The sequence below is a fragment of the Ambystoma mexicanum genome, chromosome 7q (assembly GCF_040938575.1).
Source record: "Ambystoma mexicanum isolate Mex_15411 chromosome 7q, UKY_AmexF1_1, whole genome shotgun sequence".
Lineage (NCBI taxonomy): Eukaryota > Metazoa > Chordata > Amphibia > Caudata > Ambystomatidae > Ambystoma > Ambystoma mexicanum.
Genome location: NC_090941.1, coordinates 1,032,804,106 through 1,032,830,846, shown reverse-complemented (window position 1 = coordinate 1,032,830,846; position 26,741 = coordinate 1,032,804,106). Strand labels below are relative to the sequence as shown.

General features: G+C 47.0%; 1 protein-coding gene across 3 annotated transcripts in view; it reads left to right on the top strand.

The window, feature by feature from the left end:
- LOC138528567 (neuronal acetylcholine receptor subunit alpha-10-like) overlaps positions 1–26,741 on the top strand; it is a 444,635-nt gene that overhangs the window by 286,950 nt on the left and 130,944 nt on the right. The window contains exon 1 of one of the 3 annotated variants that reach the window (XM_069640338.1): positions 8,966–9,121. The exons of the other annotated variants lie outside the window; for them this stretch is intronic. The gene's annotated coding sequence lies outside the window, so the exon portion shown is untranslated. Of the gene's footprint in view, positions 1–8,965; positions 9,122–26,741 lie in introns of those variants that run through there. 3 annotated transcript variants of the gene reach the window in all.

Genomic DNA, 26,741 nt, shown 5'->3' with positions numbered 1-26,741 from the left:
CTGGGGACTGTTGGTGCCTCTCGCCTTCACAGCATGTAGTTCCTACACTTGGGGCATTGCCCTTTAGGCCAGTAAGAGCCTGGGGACTGTTGGTGCCTCTCACCTTGACAGCATGTAGTTCCTACACTTGGGGCATTGCCCTTTAGGCCAGTAAAAGCCTGGGGACTGTTGATGCCTCAAGTCATCCCAGCATGCTGGGACAGCACGTCCGGCATTGCCCTTTAGGCATGTGACTGGGTACTGTTGATGCCTCAAGTCTTCCTGGCATGTTGAGCTTACACTTGGGGCATTGCCCTTTAGGCCAGTAAGAGCCTGGGGACTGTTTGTGCCTCTAGCCTTCACAGCATGTAGTTCCTACACGTGGGGCATTGCCCTTTAGGCCAGTAAGAGCCTGGGGACTGTTGGTGCCTCTCGCCTTCACAGCATGTAGTTCCTACACGTGGGGCATTGCCCTTTAGGCCAGTAATAGCCTGGGGACTGTTGGTGCCTCTCGCCTTCACAGCATATAGTTCCTACACTTGGGGCATTGCCCTGTAGGCCAGTAATAGCCTGGGGACTGTTGGTGCCTCTCGCCTTCACAGCATGTAGTTCCTACACTTGGGGCATTGGCCTTTAGGCCAGTAAGAGCCTGGGTACTGTTGATACCTCCAGTCTTCCCAGCATGCTGGGCCTGCACTTCAGATATTGCCCTTTAGGCATGTGACTGGGTACTGTTGATGCCTCAAGTCTTCCTGGCATGTTGGACTTACACTTGGGGCATTGCCCTTTAGACCAGTATGAGCCTAGGGACCGTTGGTGCCTCCAGCCTTCAAACTTTGGGTTGACTATAAAGGCCTCCTAAATGCGCCGTGCCAACTCTCATGAGCAAACAAGCAGAGATGTTGGCACGCTACTATGCCAGGAAAGCCCACAGTTGTGTCCACTTGTCTCTTTCAGAAATAAGTCACTGGTTAGCCTTCCTTCCCCTTTTTATTGTTGAAGGAAAGATGCCATGATGAATTCAGTATTTGTGATGGCAGAATCCTCCTCCTGAGATGAAAGGTAGGCAGGGTGGTGTACTGTGCAGCACACCACAAGCAGTGACGTGTTCACAGCAGTGCAGCAATTAATACGCAAAACGCCCTCGGTGGGTGGTGTGTGATTTAACAATCCAATTAGGCACCACTTTCAGCACAGCTGCGATTAAATCCCTCTGGATGAGTTTATGACTCGAAAAATGAATCGGATTAATTGCAATGTTCACCTTCAAAGTTTTGCCCTCGGGCGTTGGCAGTGGTGTTTAAGTAAGAAAAGAGAACGATTCTAATGCCCTTTTGGAGGTCTGCAGCATTTTTTTTTTAATATACTTTTATCTTTATTGTATTGTTGTTTTATTATGTGGTTTGTTTGTATTTTATTTCATTTATAAAAACACTTTCGCCAAAGCGCTGTACGCCATATTTAAGACAGTACATATTTTATGAAGCTGACGAAAGGAAATGAATGGTCAGATTTAAGAAGCAAGTTTTTCAGACGAGAGCGAAAAAGATAGAGAGAAGTGTCGAACCAACATCAAGAGAGAGTGCCAGGGGTTTGGGGCAAGGAGTGTAAAAGAGTGGAAGCGAGATGGGGACATAGAGAAGGAACTGGGATTCAGAACAAATAGAGCGAGAAGGACTGTAGAATGAGAGCATAGAGGAGAGAGAGGGAGGGGCCAGGCTGTGAGTACATTTAAAAACAATGCAGGGAAAATGGAAGAAAGCATTGAGATGCAGAAATGTGGGTGCAGGGTGAGGGACGACAGAGGGTGCGAATCGCTGAGTTGAAAATAGGCTGCAGAGGGCAAGTTGGTATGCGGGTGGACCAATGACAGGAGAGGAACAGTAGTCAAGGCATGAGAATACAAGAGTAGAAATAAGTAATTTAGTGGCGTGAAAGGTCAGGCTTGGACTGGATTCACGAATATTACAGATTTGAAACCTGCAGATACAATCGATGCTAGAAATGTCAGGAGCAAAGGATTGGGATGAGCCAAAGATAACACCTAAGTTACGAGCTGTGGTAGAAAGGGGGGAGAGAGGAGGGGGAATGAGAGAGTTGCGGGAGGAAGAGGTGGAGGAACAGAGGTCGATGGACAAAATAGGATCTCTGTTTTTAAGGTATGTAAGGTTAGAAAACGGGAGTGCATCTAAGAATTGACTGAGGCGAAGCAGGGAGAACAAAAAGCATGGAAAGATCCTGAAAATCTGGAGAAGGAGACAAAGATCTGGAAGTCAGTATACACATTTGAGGATAGTCCAAATGAAGAAATGATTGCAGATAGGGGAGCAGTGGAGAGAGAAGAAAGGAGAGCTCCCAGGACTGAGCATTAGGGAACGCCATAAAGTAAAATAAAGATGGAGGAGCCCAGGATATAGAAAAGGAATGGTTGTCAAGATAAAAGACAGAGAAACCAAGGGAGGAGAGGGTAGAGAGTAGAGAGTAGAGAGAAGGGTCGAGTGGTCCAAGTGTCAAAGGCAGCTGATAGATTGAGAAGAATAAGAATTCAAGCCCAGCCCAGGATATAGAAAAGGAACGGTTGTCAAGATATGAATAGAACCTCGGCAAGACAGAGCCAGAGAACCCAAGGGAAGCGATAGTAGAGAGAAGAGTGGGGTGGTCACGAGTATCAAAGGCATCCAATAGATGGAGAAGAATAAGAATCGAAGATCAGCCCAGGATATAGAAAAGGAATGGTTGCCAAGGTACGAGTGGAACCACCACAAGACAGACCCGGAGAAACCCAGGGAGGAGAGAGTAGAGAGAAGAATGGGGTGGTCAACATTATCAAAGGCAGCCAATAGATTGAGAAGAATACGAATCAAAGCCCAGCCCAGGATATAGAAAAGGAACGGTTGTCAAGATACGACCAGATACTAATACAGAACAGATCAATTGCTAGCGACCACTGAAAATCATCGAGACCGCTTGCATACATCTGAAAAGCAGGTAAGCTGTGAGTGGCTTAGCTCAATCCTGCTGCAATTTGAAAACGAAATGCCTGCCTCTGATGTTAAATATTTGTGTAATGTCATGAATAATGCTCCGGAAAGCCATTTGAAAATAGCCGCCGAAATATCCATAGTCAAGGCAACCGAGTTGCTTGTTGCCGAAAGCCGGCCTTCAGCCTCCTCTGATTGGAGAAACGACAATCATATTTACAGCGGACCTGGGAGCCGGCATGTGTTGCCGGCCTCCTGCAAAGGCCCTCTGATAAGGCTCATCGTGTGTTCCCCTGTCCGGCCCTGTCAGGCCTCTGGATGCCGCCTGACAACTAACGCCTCTCCCAGGTATGCAGCTTCATATTCGATTAAGCGTTACATCTCGCACTCAATGTCTCATACCATACCCTACTTTGACACAATCCGCCCTACCCCATTCCTTGATTCTCTTAAACTGGCTTGCATGAGCTCACAGCCACATGTACATGGTAGCAGCGCCCCACCACCATCAGCAAACGTTTCCAGGCCTCTCAAATGTGCACCGCACCCGACCATCGCAAGAAATATTAGGCTTTCAAACACACACCCGCCCCAGCGGCCCACGTGTCTCCAAACCCCCACACCCTAAGGCTAGGAATGACTGCTTGGGTGCACGGAACTCCAGGCCTATCCTCTGCACAACACAATCGCTGTCAATCAAGTAATCCTATCCGATACTAACACTAGGCGAGATCCGCTCATGCGAAATAACTCTTTCTACCGTGACCTTTGTCTCACAAAAGTTGAGCTCCCCCTGACTAACAGCAATTTGCAGCTTAGCAGCCACAACAGCACAGACTCCTGCAGTCCTTCCATCGTTCTGTTCCGCTCTACCCGGCCCTGCAATCCTATCATGACAATCCCAAAAAGATGACTCAAACCTCCCAATGTAGCGGCATCATTACTGCGCTGGCAACGGATGTCAACTCCTGCTCTGCTCTATGCTCCCATGCCACCTCATTCTATGGGCCTCATTACATGCTTTTAGCGCCATGGCTGCCTCCAAACTCGTTCCGACTCCACCCTGGTGATTGAGCAATTACCGGTCCATTCCAAGGTTGGCGTGACCGGTAATTCCCCATTCACCAGGGCCCTTCCCCATTCCCATTGAGCCCCCATGGGGCTCAATGGGAATGGGGAAGGTGCTAATAACAGTACCGCAAATTGCGCATGGAAAAACCAGGCGTTAAGGGAGGACCCTCAAAGGGAACTCGTAGTAGGGCGGTAAGGGATTACCGGCACCGGTGCCCTACCACCTTCGTTGAATTGTATAACCAAATCATGCTTTTAGCAATTAATGATTTATCCCCACTGACTAATGGAAAACAAAAGCCCCTAGCCCATTTACACAGTATTACCCAAATTGAACTTTTACAATTGACCTTTTGTCCTAATTGACCTAATTATAGTGGTCCTAATTGACCTTCTGCACAATTGACGATTATATTATTTTAGTTATTTTATATATGTATTGGGTTGGTTTTGGATTATAAATAATAGAAGGGGATAGGATGGGGAGTTGGGTGGGCTTTGGATTGGGTGGGGGATTCCAGGGGGTTCCCCCCACATACATGTCCTAATTGACCTTTTAAATTAGGTCAATTATCCCGAGGTCAATTCTCCCGAGGTCAATTGTGAAAAGGTTAATTAGTATACATCCATTTAAACACGTGGTTCACACCAAGGCTTAAATCAATGCAAGTTGTGAAACGATCAACTAAGAGTTGCTGGAAAAAGTACCATTCACCTTCAAACAAAGATAACTTTACCTCAATGGCTAAAACATATAAACAGGCCATACTTTTAGCTAAAAGGTCCTCCTTTAATGAAAGAATTGCCAAATAAAATTTGGGATCCCGTGAGCTCTTTGCCGTACTAAGGGAACTGGAATCCCAGCCCCTTTACCGCCTAACTGCTCTATTGACAAAGTATGGTGTTCCAACATACAAAATGCATTGCTTACCAAAATCTCTGGTCTCCAAAACAAAATATTAGAGAAAATAATAAAACCTGCCCATACGTAAGTACTATGCTTCTCAAGTGAACTGAGTTCTGCGCTGAATACAATTCAAGTCCAAAGGTTTGAGTTCAACCCAGTCTCTGAACCTGAAACCATCAAACTCTCCCAAGGTCTAAAACCATCCAGATGCCAACAAGACATTTGCCCAGCCACAATCATGAACTGGCACCTTTCTTTACTGCCCTTATTAATGCTTCATTCGCCTACAGCTGTCTGCCTTCCGATCTTAAAGATGCCTGGGTCTTGCCACTCCTCAAGAAGCTCACCTTATATCCGGACATTCCTACCAGCTACCGCCCAATCACAACGGTGCCATTCCTGCTTAAAATTCTGGACCAAGTGGCCTATCTACAAATCCAGAATCATCTAGAAACTAACAAACTCCTAGGATTGCGCCAGACAGGGTTCTGCCCCTGGCACGGGAGGGAATCAGCTCTTATAGACTTGAAAATACAGATTGACGAACTGAAAGACAAAGGTAAACTTGCCCTTCTCCTCCTACTGGACTTGTCAGCAGCGTTCGATTTAGTAGATCATAAAATACTTTGCCAACATCTTTCGTCAGCAGGCCACTTCTCTTCAAAAGCCATAGCCTGAACTGCCTCCTTTCTATCGAATAGAACTATGAGTGTTCTCATCCACTGCTTCAGCCAAGCCAGGCCCCGGTTTTGTGCAGAGTCCTGTCTTCCCCCAACGCTATACAATATATTCACAATACCTCTCTTTGACTGTCTAGACTCATTGGGTACCACCTACACAAATTACGCTGGTGGTTCCCAAATCCTCACCCCCCCCCTATAAGGATCCTATACACTTCACACAAACACCCTTGGCAGAATCTACCAAACCATCCAAGCCTGGATGGCAATGCACTCATTATGCCTGAATGATGATAAAACGGAGTTGCTATTGGTGGGGTCCCAACTATTACTGAATAAACTTGACAAAGCTTACAACTCCATCATTGGCGGCAATACCATCACAGTTTCTAAAGAAGTAAAAACGCTGGACGTATACTTAGACGCCTCATTATCACTATCAAGACAGGTAAATGCTATCGCTTCAGCAGCAGCATACACCACAAAACTAAGCACTGCTTGTAGTCCTTTTCTCTCTCCTGAGATCTGTGTCATACTAGCAAGAGCCTTGATAGTTTCAAGACTGGACAACTGCAATGCACTCTTCGCTGGAATGACCACGGCCATGATCAAAGAGCTTCAGACCATTAAGAATTACGCTGTCAGAGCCACCCTAAATCTCCGTAAGAGAGTCCTCATGTCTACAGCCAGAAGAAACCTTCATTGGTTTCCAATGCACAAGCGCAATCCATTCAAAACATTGTCCATAACACACAAATGCCTGACCAATACGGCCCCTAGATATCTCACCAGAAAATTCCTAAAACCACAATCCATCAGACAGATGCAGTCCTCCCAGACCCATCTCCTTTCGATACCTAGATTCAGACTACAAAGAGCGGGCAGTTCTATATCCTTTTCAAATGAAGGGATACGTTGCTGAGAACTGGCAGACCAAAAGGGGTGCTACGACTTCGTGGTACGTCTGATTGGTGCTTTTATTAAATTCAATTTGTGATACAATTTCGAGAAAGAGGCAGAATAAAGGTTGCAATCAGTGCCTTTCTTGATGGCAAATTTTTATAAGATCCGAGCTCTCTGATTTATTTGTGCAGAAGTTAACCAGCATAACTTTTTATAACAATTTAGCGTAGTTCAAGAGTAGCGATATTTCTCGCTGTGCTATCCCCATTAGATAGGCGGTACAACAGCATGACCTAGGGGCTGTTGGCCATAGGGATAGGAGAGTTCTTCTCGAGGTATAGGTAGAGTTTAGAAATAGGGTTCTGTTAATAAATTGTTGTGTTCCTCCACCCTTCTTTTGTGCTATAAAGATAAGAGTGGAACCACTGCAAGACAGAGGCAGAGAAACCAAGGCAGGAGAGAGGTAGCGAGTCGAGAGAAAAGTGGGGTGGTCAACAGTACCAAAGGCAACCGATAGATTGAGAAGAATAAGAATCGAAGCCCAGCCCAGGCCCATCCCTGGCCCAAGCCCAGCGCAGGATATAGAAAAGGAATAGTTGTCAAGATACGAGCGGAAACACTGCAAGACAGAGCCAGAGAAACCAAGGGAGGAGAGAGTAAAGAGTCGAGAGAAGAGTGGGGTGGTCAACAGTATCAAAGGCAACCGATAGATTGAGAAGAATAAGAATCGAAGCCCAGCCCAGGCCCATCCCTGGCCCAAGCCCAGCGCAGGATATAGAAAAGGAATAGTTGTCAAGATACGAGCGGAAACACTGCAAGACAGAGCCAGAGAAACCAAGGGAGGAGAGAGTAGAGAGTCGAGAGAAGAGTGGGGTGGTCAACAGTATCAAAGGCAACCGATAGATTGAGAAGAATAAGAATCGAAGCCCAGCCCAGGCCCATCCCTGGCCCAAGCCCAGCGCAGGATATAGAAAAGGAATAGTTGTCAAGATACGAGCGGAAACACTGCAAGACAGAGCCAGAGAAACCAAGGGAGGAGAGAGTAGAGAGTCGAGAGAAGAGTGGGGTGGTCAACAGTATCAAAGGCAACCGATAGATTGAGAAGAATAAGAATCGAAGCCCAGGCCCATCCCTGGCCCAAGCCCAGCGCAGGATATAGAAAAGGAATAGTTGTCAAGATACGAGCGGAAACACTGCAAGACAGAGCCAGAGAAACCAAGGGAGGAGAGAGTAGAGAGTCGAGAGAAGAGTGGGGTGGTCAACAGTATCAAAGGCAACCGATAGATTGAGAAGAATAAGAATCGAAGCCCAGGCCCAGCCGCAGGCCAAGCCCAGCGCAGGATATAGAAAATGAACAATTGTCAAGATACGAGCGGACTGACTGCAAAACAGAGCCAGAGAAGCCAAGGGAGAAGAGAGTAGAGAGAAGAGTGGGTAGTACACAGTATGAAAGGCCGCCGATAGATTGAGAAGAATAAGACCAGAAGAGAGTCTAGCATGGCGGGCTGACAGAATGGAGGGGGAGACATCAAAAAGAGCAGTTTCTGTAGAGTGGACGAAAGCCAGATTGGGATAGGGGAAGTAGAGAATCAGTGTCAAGGTGACACGTTCAAGTATTTTAGAGAGGAAAGGGAGGAAGGAGATATGGTAGCAGGTAGCAAGTGACGATTGCAAAAGCAGTTCCTTCAAAGCACTGGGCTGCGAGTGCGGGGTGAAACAGAAAAGGGGGAGTGAGGAGAGGGGGAGTGCAGGATTCCTTGACAATACCAAGAAGTGCATTCATGATGTACACCAAACACATCACATCACCATAATACATGCAAACACATCACAATTACAGTCACAAAAGAGTATAAGGAGGGCTATAGAGGCCTGGACCAATCCAGACCAGAGAGACCCTGATATGAGGAGGGACCCATAAGAGGAGGGAAACGGGTCATGCGGGTGACTCAGAAGAGGAGGGATCTGGGAAAGGGCTAAGTGGCGCAGAAGGGGGGAAGTGAGCAAAAAGTGGTTCTGAATGCAAGGAGGAACCCAGCCAAATTAAACAAAATCCCCATACAATGCTTGAGGGCAGTACGTTCCGTGGAGTTTACACATTAAAAATGTAAAAATATTCACTCACTCATTTACTCGCTCACTCACTCACTCCCTCATCCACTCACTATCCAATAGTCGATTCTGCCACTTGCTTCTAAGCTCTCGGCCTATTTACCATTATTGTGTTGTTGTTGATCAGAAAAATTGGTAATTACAGATCAAAACAAAAACACTTACTTATAAAAAAACAAAAAATCTTACATAGCAGCTTCCCACCTGGTCTGCAGGGACAGCAGCAGACGTAGATCGAACAGCAATGCTGTTGGAAAAAATGCCCTGAAATGATGCCGGCCACGGGATTGCTGGTTACCCTGCTCCTGGCCGGAAGGCACCCGGCTGGGCATGCGTGAAGAGTGGGCGGGGCAGCATATGAGTGAGTATGAGTGTTTAATAGATGGCACACAGATCACTGAGGTGGCCTCAAGGCGCTGACCTGTTGCAAGAGGCAAACTGACACACAAGAAGATGGCTGTTGCATCCAAGTGAGCCCTGAGTTCTTGGTAAGTTCTGGAACCGGTTAGTGGGGGAGAATGGTGGGGAAACAATGTGGCGGGCCAGATCGGGCGTTAACGCCATTAGCACCCTGGGTTACCAAAGCACCAACCCGGGGTGCTAAAAAAGAAGATTGGCGGCTGTTCTGAGCACAGAGGAAGGTGCGGCTGCGGTGGCGAGTGCCGCAGCAGCCGCAATAAGGTAAGTTTGGGGGGTTTACAAATATTAAAAATGGGATCAGAGGGGGATGGGTGAAAGATGGTAGAGGGAGGAGCCGGCCGTCAGGCGGCTTGGAACGCAGGCTTACAGTGGCGGTTCGAGGCAGCATTCCTGCCACCTGATTGGCTGGCTCCCCCCTGCCGGGTGCTAATGGAGCTTGGAGAAAAATACAAGAGACTAAACCTTTCCTTTGTGGCATCGCATTATTCAACCCGGCCAAAATAGTTCACTGAGGGAAGAGACGAGCCTTGACTGGTTTGAAGGACTGTTGGTTGTCCCCAGTTGCTTAGAATGTATATGCCCACAATAAAACCTTTGTTGGGGCATTTTTTGAGAGGTCTTCAGCAGCCTTGTTGTATTGAAGCCCACTGCGCCGTTTGTGTATATATGAAGTGCTTGTACAGGGTCAAAGTAAAATAGGTCAATGCAGGCATCAGTCCCAGAAGTAAGTGGCTGTTGCCAGAGTGCTTTAAACGTCTTACTTTGACATATTATTTCTGTATTGTGGCACTTCTCCCCTTCCCACTTCCCCTGCACTTGCGCGATCGCAATGACACCTGGCCTAGTAAGATCGTTGTTCTTGTCCTCCCTCTGTTTCCCCTCCCTTGCCTCGTCGCGCCTTGAAACACTTGTGTATAGGCGCATTATAAATGCCATATCATATCATAATATAGGGATTTACTCATGGGACAGAAAACTACCCACTAAAAAGGGGGGGTTGGGGAGGTTTGCTCAAGGTAGAAGTCGTCTACTTTTTTGGGCCGAATTTGTCCGGAAATATATGTTGGGGGTGGTGGGGTAATAATAAATATAGTGGGGGGGTGATTAAAAGAAAAAAAAATCTAATTTGTTAAAAGAAACTCAACCAAATCCCCTAGAACCAAAAAGATCTTTCTGGACAAAATTAATAAAGAAAAAAAGTGAACATCCCCATCGAAAAGATGTAGTTTGCATCTTTGTTTGTAGTAAATGAACTGTATGTTTCTTAGTGTGTACAAAATGCTGTATTTTCTTGTGAATTAGGCAGAAGGCAGGGAAACTCAGTGTTAATTGAATCTGAAAGGAACAATGTATGTATGTGTAACTCAGAGCAAGGAGGGAATAATTAAGGGGTGATTCAAATCTGAGAGGGCTGAGAGTTCTTGGAATTCCCCGTTCAGAGGACAGGTACGAGGTGTGGCACAGTCAGGCATAAATAGAAATATTATTTTAGTAGAAATATTTATTTTCCTGACACAAAAAAACATACGGTCTTAGAAAATTAAAATTTTATGACGAGTGGGGTGGAGCTGACCAGGGCCAAAATGGCCACAACCGCGCTGGGCTCCTACTACCATCTCCACATTGATACTATACAGAGCGGCAACCCCGTTGTGAGCAACAACCAAGCGGGATGGTTGAGAGGCAGAGGAATCGCGGTATACCAGGAAACCCAAGGGAAGACCACCAACTGTGTAGGCCTGGATCTACACTTGGTCAGTGAAGACAGTAAGTGGTCTATACCTGCAGGTTTATGGGTCACATCCGCGTAGAGTTCCGCAGTGAAGAGCAGAGAGCCAATCGGAACTGGAGCCTCGTAGAAGCAGGATACCGAGCATTTTCTTCCCCGAAGCCGGATATGCAGTAGCTCGAGAGGAGCTTGTCCCATGTGATGAAGTTCCCAGCAAAAGGCTGGGTAATGGGGCTGCGGTGTCCCTAGGGGTGATGCATTACAACTTCTCTGTGATGTACAGCCCGGAGGAAGTACACTGAGGATTCCCTCAGTCAATCACCAGCCTCAGTCTCAACCCTGATGCCAGCGACCCTAAAAACGAAGGCCCTATTAGATGCAGAAACCCACGGGAATTCCAAGACCCAAAGTTCGCAAGGTATCCTTAGCCTAAGGGACAAAGAAGGGTGATACTGGAGAGCAAGCTGCCCCGACGACATGTTAGGGGGGATTGATGCCCATGGAGCCTTTAGGGAGTCCCGAAGAGAGCTTCCATGGTTTATGAGGGGTGGTAAAGGGAAACCTATAGCACCCTTGAGTCAGGAAGGAAATGTGACGACAAGCTCCTGGGGCAACTACAAGGACACTCCCGCTTGTTCATGTGAACACTCCTATTCATTGTCAAAAGGTTGCTGTGGCCCAAGCTCAAAGAGGTGATAATTATATCAACGTAAGCCCAGCTCATGTGCTATCGGAAACAGTTAGGCACAGACCCCAACCAAGGAGGAGTTGATTTGACATGGAGTGGGAGGCTATTGTGAGGCCGGGCATTTATGCAGCTACACAAACACTGACCCACCATCTGCAGCCAGGAGTGTGGCCTCAAGGAAATGGGACATGGCCCGGCGGCGATGCAAAACTGATGTGACTCCCCTTGCTGACTTTGTGGCCCCTTCTCTTGCTTTTTCTTTTTCACTGGGACCCATCCTCGCAATCGTAGTGTGTGACTCCATCTTCGCCTGGAGGCTAGAGTTCTTTTGCTCTCCTTCCTTTCTTTGGCCATTCCAGAATGGGGGGTGTTTGTGTCGAACCCGTTCTCAGCTCTTAGTGGCGCCCCTCCTCCCAGCAAGTCTTCATTCCAGGGAGTGTCTTTATTGTGTACACCTGGTGTTACTTAACCTTTTGCAAAACCTTCTCGCTTCTGCCCCCTTCGTAGTCTCATAGGTTTCTGGTGTAATTTTGCCAGGCCTTACTGTGTTGGTGTTCCACGACAGGACCGCCCTCTAAAGAGATTTCTATAGGATCAAGAATAGGGCCAGGTTTTGCTTATGGGATAAAGGTTTTAAGCTCTTTACGGACCACACCCCAGCCCATAGTAGGTTAGAATTGGATGGCAAGCTCTTAGAAGGTTGGCTGTTTGTATGAATTGGCTATTAAAGTTCAAAGTTGAACCGATTTGACTTCCACATTTGTCTGATTCATCTTAAACTTTGAAGGGGGGGCATCTAGCTTATTAAACAACCTGCTGACCATCCTTCACGTTTGGAGCTTTGGGGTCAGTTCTGCATGGCTATTTATGAGTTAATTGCTTGCAAAGACCCTGAACACGCCAACTTATTTATTTATTTTTAATTCTTTAACGCGCTACACCCCCATAGGCCTCAGAGTGCAAACCAAGACAGAAAGGAGCAGAGAGAGATCAAAAGGAGCAGATCAGACCAAAAGGAGCAGATCAGGCAGGAAGTAAAGATACAATCCTCATCCAATGAGCTTGTGACATAGTAGACTGCTCAGACCCTTTCGATGGAATGAGATGTGCAGTCCTTGAGACTCCGGCTCCTTCCATTAGATATGTCGGGGGACCTTCGGGGATGGGGATTTGATCTCATCTTAAATTATGTGCATAGCGCTGTAAATATTGACTGTAGATTGTATCCGCTGGACTGGATCCTGAGTGCCGTAGCAACTCTCTGCTACATGAAATCCTGTACCAATCCAAGCACTGGCCTTGGAGAGACACAGGGCTGCAATGCAAACCAGCAGGCACTGGAGCCTGTGCCAAGAATCCTAGTCCTGCAGGTAGTGGACATGCATCCGCTTTGAAAACTGTGGACTGGCCTAAAACGCTCTAGTCCTGTATAGCAAAGACTCATCTTTCTAAAGTGTACCATACAGCAGTTTTCCACCCCAGGCTCAGATACCAGTGCCCTCCCTCCCACGATAAGAATCCCTGCAGTCGAGTTGGAATGACTCAGGAGCACATAAACCCAAATGGAGGCCCATGTCTGGGCATGGACCTCGGCTCTCAAACCCATCATGTAGGACGACAAAGACGATCCCTTAACCGGCTGAAGGTTATGTCTGTTTCGCTGACATTCTCGACCTCGTCTGGAAGAGCTTGCACTCTTTCATGAGACTGTTTTCAGCGTGGTAGTGCTTAGAAATTCAGTGCATCTTTGTCAGCGCTTCAAAGGACTATGGCAGAAGCAGCTGATCCTGAGAGACATCTTGTGTGTCCTGTTAAGATTTTTATTTTCATTAAGACCTCTGTAGACTTCTGACCCTTTTCACTTAGTCCTAACCAACTCTACGCCCATCTTTCTAAACCTTAGTTAGGGAAACCTTTTTCACTCTTTTATTTCAAATAAATCGTATTTATTTCAGCAATGCAACCTTTACGTTCATTGCGGTTGGCTTGAATTGGTTGTTTCTTTGCAATGCACCGTGAATGGGCAATTGGTTATGATATGATTGTTTATTTATATAGCGCCTATAGACAATGTGTTTCAAGGCGCTTCAAGGCAAGGGAGGGAACAAGGGAAAACACAACGACATTCTTACAGGCCATGAACAGTAAAGATGTGAAATTAACTATCGTACTCGGCCTGACGACATTTCAGATAGTGCAAGAGCTAAGACATAGATAAGGAAGGGAGGGGGAGAGTGGGAAGGAAATGGAAACAGACAAGCAACTACCGTACTAGGCCTGACGACATTTCTGGTAGAGCAGGAGAAAAACAAAAGGTGAGGGAGAGGGGTGCAGAAAGGGAGGGGAGGAACAAAACAAGTGACTATCATACTAGGCCTGACGACATTTCAGATAGTGCTGGAGGGGTGGTGGGGAGGAAAACAACAGTAATGGGAGGGTGGGGGAAACAGACGAGGTTGCTATCATATTAGGTCCAGGGACAATTCTGATAGAGTAAGTGCATAGAAGAAAGTAAGGGGAGGAGATAGGAAAAGGGAGAAGGGAAAGGAGGAGAGAACAGAGAGTAAGCAGTCAAAAAGAGTGGAGAAGCAAGAGTGGAGAGCGAATACAATTGGAGAAGTCAGTAGTAACAGATAATGTTGCAAGCCAGGATACAAGATGAAGATGGGAACAGCATGATTCAGGGCCACCATGAGTACAAGATGCAAAGGAAGTCCAGCATGAGAGTTGAGAAAGGGTGACCCACCGTGAATCAGTGAAGTCCATAACAGTAAAATCCAGCATTGGCCACAAGACAATGATGATGAAACCAGATTGTATCAGGACAGACTCCTGTGTGCGGGAAGGGAGGGGGGGGGCCCAAAGGAACAACACGGGGGGGCCAGAGAGGGTGGGGAGGGCCTGTGGGGTCAGAGGATGAAACTGACCTGGCTTTTAGGTTACCTTAAATCGGTTCACCTAATTTTGACCCTAACCTATTTTACATGACCTTCAGACTACGGTTTTTTGCCAGCCCTCGAGGCATGGAGTTGGACAACCTCTTCTCCTCTTTCTCCCCTCTCGATCATTCTCTCTCTTCCATCTCTAGACGTAGGATACCTTTCTCAGGCTAAAATGAAATGTCACTTTTCAATTAAAACCAGGAAAGTCTGAAGCTCGTCTTCCATAGACACTGGCTTCCCTAGATAAGTAGAATTATACATTACACAGGCGACTTTAAAGAGAATATGAGATTCCACAGGAAGCTGTGGGAGGGGGGCTGACAAAGCGCCCTCAAGTGCGGGGCCTCTGCAACGGGCCTGTGGCAACTCGAATGAAAGGAGACAGACACTGCAAATCATACAAACCTTCTTTATTCCTGTTCAAGATGTAACTAAATTCTATGACACGATAGGAGGTTTCATATTATGCAAATCTTTTTTACTTTTGACAACCACAGCAGCAAAGAAAAAACTTTTACAAACAAAAACGTTTAAATAACAGAACTAAATAAAGTTCACGGTCAATGTAAGGGGAACTCCCCAATCCAACATGGAGGACAGGTCATGACCTGCAGGTGACCGATGGGTAGGGACCCTCCTCTATATATGTCCTTTACTTTAATCCCAACTCCTCTTTCTTTGCTGCTGACGCCACAAGCCAAGTCACTCCTTTCAGTTGTGTCTTGCTGCTAGTCAGTGGTTAGTTTATGAGCATGTAACATGTATTATATTGATTATTTGTGTGGTAGTAACTGTAAAAGAATGTTATTTTGTTTTTCATAGTGTTTGTAACTGTGGAACGTCCGTCGCTTCGTTTCGCGGTTGAAAAAATTGTAGGCGCGCTGCATGCAAGCCTGTCAGAAGCATTAGCTTCAGGCTCGGCGTGCGCGAGCCCCTCTTTAATGTGGGTATTTGTTATGCGCGCAGCAATTTCGGCTGCGTTCCTGCTAGCGTTGGGCCTGTTCTGGAAGCGATTGCTTCAGGCTCGGCGCTCGCTCGCGGGGCTTCCCTCTTTCCTGGGACCACCCACGCTGTGTCCTTGTGTTTGTGCTTGCGGGGAATTTCGCTCCTATTCCTCCTCGTGCTCGGGCCTGTGTGTAAGCTTTTACTTCAGGCCCGGCGCTCGCAGGTTTTCCTCCCTTTTTCCTTGGCCTGCCCACCCTGTATGCAATATTATGCCCGCTTTGCTGCTTGCAGGGTTTTTCTCCCTACTTCCTTAAAATGGGATTTCGTGGTGCAATTACTATATGCACATGCCTATGAGCAAAAGGTTGGAAGACTGCTTACAAGCTAGGGACCTGCTCAACTGTATATTATGTAAACATTTTGGGAATCATTCGGATTTTTATTTATTGTTCTTAATATTTTTTCTCATGTAACTGCCCGCCCACGGTGGGCGTCTAAATAGCCTGCTCGGCTTAGGCTTGCCTGAGGAAATTTGCAAGATACTTTATCGCGTGCTGCTTTCTGCCACACCGTGCTAAGGTAGCAGCTATGTGCTTCGCCAGCTCGTTGGCGTGTCTGTGTTTTGGCAATTGAGGCTGTGTTAAAAAATGTTTTGGTTAACCCTTGCCTGCTCGGCAGTTTATATATATATATATTGATATATTTCATCTACTACCCATTTACAATTTATACATTTACAGGGTATGTATATATGTACATTTTCTTGAGTGTTGGCCGTCATGTGCTCTGAATGCTAGCACTCAGGTTAGAGCTTCTAATAAAAGTGAGGAAGAAGTGGTTTACAGACCTATAGGACAGCCTCCCTGACTAGTAGGGCCCTGTGGCGCAGGTGAAGATGATTACATGGCACAGGGAATAGAGCGCTCGCTTTGACATCTGTGGAAAGCCTGTCGAGACAGGTTCGAATATTGGCAGGGCCAAACTAAGCCTTTCTTCCTTCCAAGGTCGGGGAAATGAGCTCCACACACAGTGGGTAGTAATGAGCGGCTCTCAAGATGCCGGAAGGAAAATTGTTTTATTAACTGTCCTGTCAGTCCTCAGTTATGCATTTGCCATAATTAAATTACGGATTTTTCACCCTTTCCTGGAAGTTATTTCTCCCATTTCAGTTCAAGTTCCCTGTAAATGCACTAGGCATGTTCAAGGACAACTCAGTCCATTAACTTCCCCTACTCATGTCTTCTCTTGGGAAAGGGTCAAAGCGTAGGTGGCAGGGGTCCCTACAGTCCCTGTATATATTACCTATTGGTCAAGTAGCTCCTGCTTCTGCATGCCGTCTTTTTCTTTCATCTACAGATGTTTCGGAGGTCTCTGACTGGTCTCCAAAAGGCGCAGGAGAAAGTTAGACCCGGCTCTTTTTTCTCTCCCTAAGGACCAGGGCCTTAATGTTAGTGGGATTTCTCTCTAGAACAGTGGGTCCAGATAGGGTGGCCCTCGCTCCAGAAATTGACCAGTTCATGCTTTCTTTTTCATAAGGTCTTGAGAAACTGTCAGTGCAAATAGCAAGAGTGTCCGCTGGCCCAGAATTTTCAACTACCAGAGGAGGAAGTCATGTCTGATACCCCGATTAACGTGCAGGTCTTCTGAGGCCAAATTTAGAGAACAGTTGCCTGCTCGGCAACGTCGATACCTCCAGCTCATTTGAGCAGTGTAGGTTCCTCCTCATGCGACTTGATTACAAGCTGACAGTCATGGCAGAAAAGGAGGTGGGTCCTACGGCCCTACGGCCCAAGGCAGTTTGTTGGTGACTCGTTTTTTCCCAGAGTGAGGGACCCCAATGGATCTACAAGTTACTATTTTACTGTCTGCACAGATGTCTTCCCTAGTGGGAGATTATATACTCAAATTCCTGGGTGTTGCAGATGGTAAAGGGATTTTTTCTAATTGAATTGTAGCTTTCCTCCCCCCTCCCCCACTCCACCTGTAAAACATTTTCTGTTATACTTTCCTTTGGGGTTTTATTCTCCAGTGTTTGACAAGGTCAAACAGGGTTTGGTGGTTGCAGAGGGCTGAGACCTCATGCTTTCTAAAAGGGCAGTGGTCTCAGTGTCCGTCACAGTCTGTCAGTTTTCTCAGATTACCTGGTGGTCCCTGTCTTTCCTCCCCACCAGGACCCCCTTTTTTTTCTTCAGCTCTATGGGGGTCTCGCGCTTGGCAGTTTGCCTCCTGTCAGTGGGGCCTTTCGTCAATCCTAGTGCTTCACCAAGTTGATGAAGCAGGTAGTGGCTCACTTCAGGTCCAAGGGATCCACATATTAATTTACTTAGATGATGTTTTACTTAGGGCTCTTAGATTCTTAGGGCTCATCTGGCGTTAACCCTATCCCTTCTACAAACGTTGGGGGTTTGTTATTACTGTCAAAAAGTACATATTGTAGCGTACGGAATTTATTGAGTTTCTGGCCTTCAATATAGATTTAAGCTCTGATTGTTCTCCTTCCAGATGGCAGGCTCTCCAAGATAAGAAGGGAATACCTCTCCTCCTTAGGAAAGGGGAGGGTCTCTCTCAGGCAATTGACGAGGGTTGCAGGGTGTTGTCAGCTTCCATCCTAGTTTTCTTCCTGGCCCATTGCAGGGCACTGCAGCGCCCCAAGACCAAGACATCTTTGCAGGAATCCATCTTTCTAGCTGTTGGTGTTCTGTCACAGACGGTAGGTTAAAGCTCCATTGGTGGCTCAGGTACAGGGATGCCTGGAATGGCAGTGCAATTTGGATGTCATTCTGGAGTAAAATACCAACAGAGCAGGTTGGGGGCCTAGATAGGTTGGATTTCCATAAATGGACGGTGGTCCGATTACAGAAGATATGGCAAATTGATTGTTTGGGGCTATGATGAGTTCTTTTAGGGACATGAGCCTTTCTCAAGATTATGGGGATCCTCTGTGTTGTCCTCTGGATAGACAACGTGTCGGAGATTAGATAGGTCAATCATTGGGGGAAACTAGGTCCTAGGCCCTACCAGTCCTAACAAGGGAATCCTGGTGTTTTCGTCTAGATCTGGACATTGTGCTGCAAACAGATTATTTTCAGGGGGTCAGCAACGCTGTAGAGGATTGGAACTCCAGTCACCTCCATGACGGGAGCGACGGGATACCGGACAGGGGTTTTGCTAGCCAAGATCTTGTCTCTTTGGGGTCCGATTAGTGCATCTCTTACTTCGAGACCCATCTGCCTGGTTCCCGGGGTTTTTACAGGTCTCCTTTTTTGGTATGTTTCCATCCATTTACCATGATAGCCAAAGTGTTAATAAAGATTTCCAGGGGCTTTAGGAGGACTCTATTTGTGTCATTAAGGTCTCCTGGGCGACCTCTACCTAGTCTGGCTATTCTTCAGCTTGGAACTGCTGGGTTAGCTGGTGTGACTCAACACTTCGATCCCGTTCCTGCCCCTTCACTAGTGGCGGTTAGCCTTCTAATGAAATTGTTTAAGAGAGGGCAAAGCTTACAGGTCTATAAATGGGTTTAGATTTGTAATTTCAGTGGGGCAGATTTGGCTGTTGGGAGCCAGTGAGTAGGTGCCTTTTGGTGCACAACGCCCTTTAGTTTAATTTACATTAGTGTTCCATCTATGGCTGATCATTGTATTTTAAGGAGATGTCTATATGGTCTTGGATCTGTTCCGAGCCGGCCTTTCTAGTGAAGATTGGTCTTTGCAACATCTGTGTTTTCCAAGATAGCTATGTTGTTATGTCTTGTTTCTATTTAAAGGTTTTGATATCAGATCATTGGATGTGGACAGCAAATGTTAACCCCTTAGGGGATTACTTTCTTTATTTTTTAAAAGAACTAAGTGTTTCATTACTCCATTTTCATATATAGCCTTTCCGGAGGATTATAAGATGTGTGTGATTAAGTGTTTGGAATGTTTTGAGTTGAAGACAAAGGTTTTTACTCCTTCTTATACCTCTGAGCTGCTTTTTTCCTATAGGGAACCCCTTTCTGGCGCCCCAGGCTACTTTATCAAGTTGGATTAAAGGGGTTGTGCGGGAGTTAGAAATGTATGTCCTCCTTTGGTTTTTCTCTGTTAGGGGTGCCATGGCTTCTAAGCTGTTTTTCCTGGGGGGTAGTGTGAGAAACATTTTGAAAAGCAGTTGATTGGTCTAGAGGTAACATTAAAACATGTTATCGCAGTAGCATTAATAAGGTTGTGATTAATGTGATGCAAGGGCTTTGAACTTGCATAATAAGATGCCTCCTGTCATGTCATAGAATGGTTAATCCCCCTCACTAACGTGAGAGGGTGTTTGGATTCTATTAAAGACAGGAGGCGAGTAATATCCCACCCACCCGCCCTTTTTATCTGTTCTTTATTTCACCCACCCACCCTGTTCTGTTTCATATTGTTTCAGCTTTCAGGTGAGAGGTCCTTCAACTCTCTTCACCTAAATACCTTCCTTCTCGGGCTCTTCGCTCATCTGCCTCCAACTCCCTCAGGGTCAGTCGCTTCTCCAAGCAACGAGTTGGTGGTCGATCTCTCTCTTCGACAGGGGCCTCCCTTTGGAACAGCCTTCCTGCCTCCCTGAAACTTGAGGAGAACCATCTCCGGTTCCGGAAACACCTCAAAACATTCCTCTTTGCTTCTGCTTTCTCTGCCTCTCTCCCCTGCTGAAATTCCCTACCAAATCTGCACTGGTTACCTGGCCACCCTTTCTGATCTTGGGGCCAGGTCCCGCCTTTTGCACACCTGCCCTGCCTCCCTGGCAAGCCCCTGCACTTAGGGACTGGTTCTGTAGCCCTTCAGTCCCCCTACCAGCACTTTTGTCTGCTGTTACCTTGCACTTGCCACCATCAGGCCGTCTTTATTTAGCGTATGTATTCTTCCATCCGATCTACTGCACTTTCCCCTTTCCCTTCCCCCTGGCACATTTTCCTTTTTCCCTTCCCTCGCACTTGCCCGATCTGAATGACACCTGGCCTAATAGAATCGCTGTCTGTCTTCCACTGTTTTACCCTCCCTTGCCTCGTCGCGCCTTGAAACACTTGTGTATAGGCGCGTTATAAATGCCATATCATATCATATCCAGAAGAGTTTTGTCGTAGTTTCAGGCTGCACAGAGGTTGAGATCCCTCCAGTTCGCTGGATCCTTTCCTCTGTACTTCGCAGTTGGATCGTTGCAGTGGCCTTCTGTTGCAAGACAGCTGCAGAAAGAGGAGTTGGGATTAAAGTAAAGGACATATATAGAGGAGGGTCCCTGCCCATTGGTCACCTGCAGGGCATGACCTGTCCTCCATGTTGGATTGGGGAGTTCCCCTTACATTGACTGCGAACTTTATTTAGTTCTGTTATTTAAACTTTTTTGTTTGTAGAAGTTTTTTCTTTGCTGCTGTGGTTGTCAGAAGTAAAGAAGATTTGCATAATACTCGCCTCCTGTCTTTAACAGAATCTAAACCCCCTCTCACGTTAGTGAGGGGGATTAACCATTCCCAACCAAAGGGAAACACCTTCCTTTCCATCACTCCGCCCCCTCCCTAGCCCAACGTCACTTTGCCCAAAAGGTTTGGCCCAAAACAGGGGCCACCCACATAACGACGCAGGAGGGCGAGGTGGCCAGCCAAGTCACGACGTGACAGAAGCCAGTGTAGCGGATCTAAGCCATGGTCAAACGTTCGCCTTCTAATGATCAACTCTGCTGCTATTTCAAACACGGTTTGCAGGGGCAGCATGCAGGTTTAGAGACCCCCAACTCCCCTAAAAATAATGCATTACCCCCATCAATATGGTCAATGAAAGCTCTGCTGATTCTGCTTAGGTAAGGCATTGGCTGGGCCATATTCCTTCAAATGGATGTCATAGATACTTTCAAACGGGTAACCGTGCATTCTAGGACATGCTAGGGAATTGTTGTCAGGGATGCTTGTTACACAGACAAGGCTTGAGAAGGGATGAGGGATCGGAGGGGTCACTGAATATATCTCCTTCAGGGTCTGGAAAATCGAGTGGGAGGCGGTCATCAGCCTCACAGGCTCATGCCAGTCCCATTCTCTTGCCTGCCCCTTGCACATGCCATGCATGTGGGATGAGGAAGAGAAGACACACAGAGACCAAGCAACATTGGAGTAGATGGGCATCAATCTAGACTGTACCATTAGGGATGGAAAAGCAGGGAAAGGTCCAGACATGTAGTATGGTGGAGATTTGACATGACACATTGTAGAAGACATGGAAATATTAACCCAACATTTGAGATAAGTTATGATGACACAAGGAACATAAGTAGAGACCGAGATGAAACATGTTGGATGGGATTGGCAGACACAGATCAGCTCCCGCACCCCCCCCCGCGCCACCAAACACACACAACACTGTGGTGGCAAGGGCACACTCTGGATATTTGACATAGAAGGGGGCACAGATCTGAAACGTGAGGTCAGTAGTGCTGCAGAAGGACAGACTGAACATGCACCAGGATCAGACCGGGGAGAGGTGAAGCAAAACACACATGACACGGCTGGGGGTGCAGGGGCATGGGGGCCAGAGATGGAACCTGAAGCTGTCCTCCACCCCAGAGGATGGAGGCATTTAGTTATTGATGTGTCGGCATGCATTTCACAGTCACCACTTGACTTGAATCCGGATCTATGTGATTTTAACGTGCACTAGGATCAGACCGGGGAGAGGTGAAGCAAAACACACATGACACGGCTGGGGGTGCAGGGGCATGGGGGCCAGAGATGGAACCTGAAGCTGTCCTCCACCCCAGAGGATGGAGGCATTTAGTTATTGATGTGTCGGCATGCATTTCACAGTCACCACTTGACTTGAATCCGGATCTATGTGATTTTAACGTGCACTAGGATCAGACCGGGGAGAGGTGAAGCAAAACACACATGACACGGCTGGGGGTGCAGGGGCATGGGGGCCAGAGATGGAACCTGAAGCTGTTCTCCACCCCAGAGGATGGAGGCATTTAGTTATTGATGTGTCGGCATGCATTTCACAGTCACCACTTGACTTGAATCCGGATCTATGTGATTTTAACGTGCACTAGGATCAGACCGGGGAGAGGTGAAGCAAAACACACATGACACGGCTGGGGGTGCAGGGGCATGGGGGCCAGAGATGGAACCTGAAGCTGTTCTCCACCCCAGAGGATGGAGGCATTTAGTTATTGATGTGTCGGCATGCATTTCACAGTCACCACTTGACTTGAATCCGGATCTATGTGATTTTAACGTGCACTAGGATCAGACCGGGGAGAGGTGAAGCAAAACACACATGACACGGCTGGGGGTGCAGGGGCATGGGGGCCAGAGATGGAACCTGAAGCTGTTCTCCACCCCAGAGGATGGAGGCATTTAGTTATTGATGTGTCGGCATGCATTTCACAGTCACCACTTGACTTGAATCCGGATCTATGTGATTTTAACGAATTCAAAAATAAAGAATGCATTTTTGACGAATCCTTTTCTTTTTCTTTTCTTTTTGGGTGCGGGGGGGGGGTCCCCACCCGTGCGGGGGGGGTTCCCCACCCTAGGTTCCCCACCCTAATCCCCCCGTTTCCCCATGTTTAAAACACCACCACAACCCCCTTCCCACCAGATTGATTTAACCCCTTAACATAGTTGTGTTTTGATTCTTTACAATGTCATTCTTTATTTTCTATTCGTTATAATCACTGGATACCATTGACATGCATTAACGTCTGCATGTGCGAATCCCACAGATTCATGGGTGCAGCATTCGCGACCCCGGGTACTGGATAGGGACCTTGCATTTGATGCAGTTGCCCTTGGGTGTCCCAGTGAACACCCAAGTCATCAGACTCATGATCCCCCTGCCCCAGGAGGGTTCTTCAGAGCCTCCCATCTGTGCGGTGTAGACAGTGGCTCGATTAGATGTCAAAGGTAAGAGCGACTGCACATCTGGTGCAGCTGCGTTTATGATCTCATGTCATTAAGGCTCTGAAGGTGGGGGAGACATGGTTGGCATGAGTGATGCATTCAGATGGCATGCATTGGGGCCTGTGAACGCAAATGCAGCAGGTGCAAGCTGCATTTGTTATGTTGTTTAGTGATCGAGTAGAGTAACAATAGAGTTATTGTTTTGTGCGCCCTGAGGCCTACGGGCATGTTGGCGCGTTACAAGAATTAAAATAAATAAATAAATCACTACTAACTACTTTGCTGAACAGGCGCATTATAGGTGCCCAACAAACAAACACATAAATAAATAAATAAATACGGCAATGGCCTGAGTGAAGCAAGGGCATTACCGACAAGTGGCGGGCTGCTTATCCAGGGGTAGAAGTGTGCAAACATAATTTAGTGGAGCTGTGACTCCGGCAGGGGATGGGGTGGGCAGGGGAGCGGAGGGTGCAAGACATGTTTCACAGGGTTTTGGATGGCCCATGGTGACAGCCAAGTGGATGGGACAGGCATAGGAAGGAGATCCTCAATCTTGTTTTTCATTCATTTCTCTCAGTTGGAATAACTTATATAGGTCCTTGTGAAATCAATCTCCTCTTCTCGCTGATCTTAGCCCTGCTGGAACCCATACGTAAGACCTGCCTGAACAGCAGCTGCTTCCCCAGGGTCCTGCCACTAGAAACGTGTATGTTGTCATGAATAGAATTTGGTAATTTATTCCAAAGCCAGGAACCCAAGACTGAACATCTTTCATCTCCTCTGGTCTGAACAGAGTCGGAGGGATGAAAGGTCTGTGGTCCTGGAGCATCCCACAGTCTGATTAGTCTAGTCTAGACGAGTCCCCAAGGCGCCTACTAGAACTGCACACGTGTCCAGTGGCGTGAAGGTGAAAATCCCATGTAGCCACCAGTGGTGGACTGGGAACCAAAAGAGACCCTGGAAATAATTTTCAAAGTCTCGGGAGGATAGCTAAGCAGCAACGTGCTCTCCTTGGAAGCAAGACGACACGGAGCAACACAGGTTCGATCCCTGGGTCTGCGCTTAGAAACCTCTGGGTATTAAGCGCGTTATAAATTACCTATCATATCAAAGTAGCCTTATATTACACATTTGCAGCAAGCCCAACCCTTTTCCTATGGGAACAATTGGAAGTACTACACAAAAGAGGCCCAGTGTGCAGAGGCCTACCAGGAAATCTTCAGAGGTCCCCAAAGGCCAGTCCAGCCCTGGTAGCCACCTAATGTTAACATAAACTTCTGTGCAAATTGGGTCTTTAACTTTAACATCTTAGCTTTTAACCTGAGATAACGACTTGACAAGTGTTCTAGAAATCAAGAGAGATGGGGTGTTCCTAGTGTTAGCAGAACCTGGTCCACCTTGTGGTGGTTCAGATGAAGACAGAGTTCATCCAGAGGTCATTCAGGCTTTGAGAATGTGCGGTGAAACAGGTTTCAGTTTAGCTGTAACTGCTGTAAGGTGGTTAAAATGAAGAGGTATGTTTTAATTTCAAATCTAACCATTCTGGAAGAGTGAGAATTGTTGTAAAAATGAGTGGAACTGTTAAGAGGAAAAAATAAAAGTAGTGGTACCCCTCCACCCTGGATAGCTCCCACTCACTTCGACCACTGCTGTTATCAGAGAGTACAGGCTGTCTGCGACTCCATTCTCATGATTAGCATTCGCCATGTGTGTTCAAAAGGCAGTGCAAAGTGAAAAAAAAGCAGACATTTAACCAAACAGGGCGTGTGTGTGCACAAGCCATGCATGCTCATTCTAAGAGTTCCTGCAGCACCACCCAGGGCTGGACTGGCACCACCTGTCAGGAGTGGTGGGCAGGGGTAAGGTTCTGCAGGATGCCAGGTGTTAGGCAGGCTGGAAAAGGCAGGAGGAGGCAAAGCAAAGCCATAGCAATATACAAATGAGGGGCAAGAAGAGAGGGTTTGGAGATAGGGGAGTGCGGTGTGGAGAAGCAGTGCTGAGAGACCCCGAGGACGCCAGCGTGCCCCCGTAGATTATGCATGAATCTCCAGTGTCCTCCTGTTTGGACACTTGGGATTCTAATAGGTCATGCAGAGGTGTCCTCTGCCATTTCCATGGCCTACTGGCGCATAGTGACCTGCAAAAGGTGTCTTGGTTTGAAGTTGGGTTTGACGTTGGCGGAAGTAAACAGAGGGGAGCAAGATAGCCTTTGCTGCAGTGTGGATGCTTGCAGGTCATAAGTTCCGGAGCTCTGTGTGTGGGTATGTTCCTTGGTGTTTTTCGAGGTGCGCTGTCTGTTGAGACCCACCCTGCGCTTACCCTGTAGGGGGTATGTTTGGTATCAAGTGAGAGTTTGGGTGGTGCCACAGCTGAGTGAGTTCATGCATGCAGTGTACTGTGAGGATGTGGTCAAGGTTGTTGGGCATGCAGTATTTGAGTGTCATCGTTTTGTGCAGGGATGTGGTGTTGGTTAATATGAGAGGATGAAATGTTAGTCATTCCTCGTGAATGCATTTGATCACATGCTGAATATTGCTGTACTGGCTTCACAGCAAGGTGCCGCGTGCAGGCCAGCTGGGAATTACTGAGCAAAGTGGTCAGTGCTAAGAGGTCTGTTCCGGTGGAGATTGCTGGCATCGCACAAAATATTGTCATTGATACAATGACATTTCTTGCACTCCGAAACAGGTGTTGAATGACGAATCATGCCCTGGGGAAATGAGTGAGCAGTCAATAGTGCCAGGAACATTTGGAGATCATGGGATTTAATAGACTTGCTTTTAGGGTCATCTTGTGGCATATAGATATAATGCGGTTTGTTAATTATGTATGATAAAGACACCCATTTTATATGGGCAGAAATCTGCCAGCTCTACTACATATGGTGCACTGGAATGAAAAGATGGAAAGCGTCTAGCAACTGTTCATATGCCGGTGCAACCTGCCAGCCTCTGGCCTTGTTTGAGGTCCCTACCTGTGATTAACTGAATATTTACAAATGCACATGAAGAAAATCTAATAAACACCCCCTAAGGGATGCTAAAGAAATTACTTGTGGGCCACAGTGTCCTCTGTGTTCCCGCCGTCTTCGCCAGATGGCTCTACAAAATGATGCTTATATCCTCATCCTGTTATTTACCTGCCTTTCTATTTCTTTGGAGAGTTTGTAAAGCCAACTTGGCTGAACAAAGTCTCAAGGCACCTAAAAAGAACGTGGACATGGCAGGGGGAGCAGATTAGAAGACTTGGGCAAAAGGCAAAGTCTCCAAGTGGCATCAAAACTGGAAGAGGTTGGCTGTGCCCGGCCAATGTTAGGGAAGCGACTATCAGAGGAGAGTTCTGCGGAGAGGACATCTTCTGCCTCCCATTTTGGAAGACTTGCAGGAGGGAGGATCTAGAAAGTTCATTTTGTATTTATGTAGATGTCTCGTGGGTGGAGAATAAGCTGGCTAGCTCTGTGGGGTGCCTTGTGAGTCAGAAC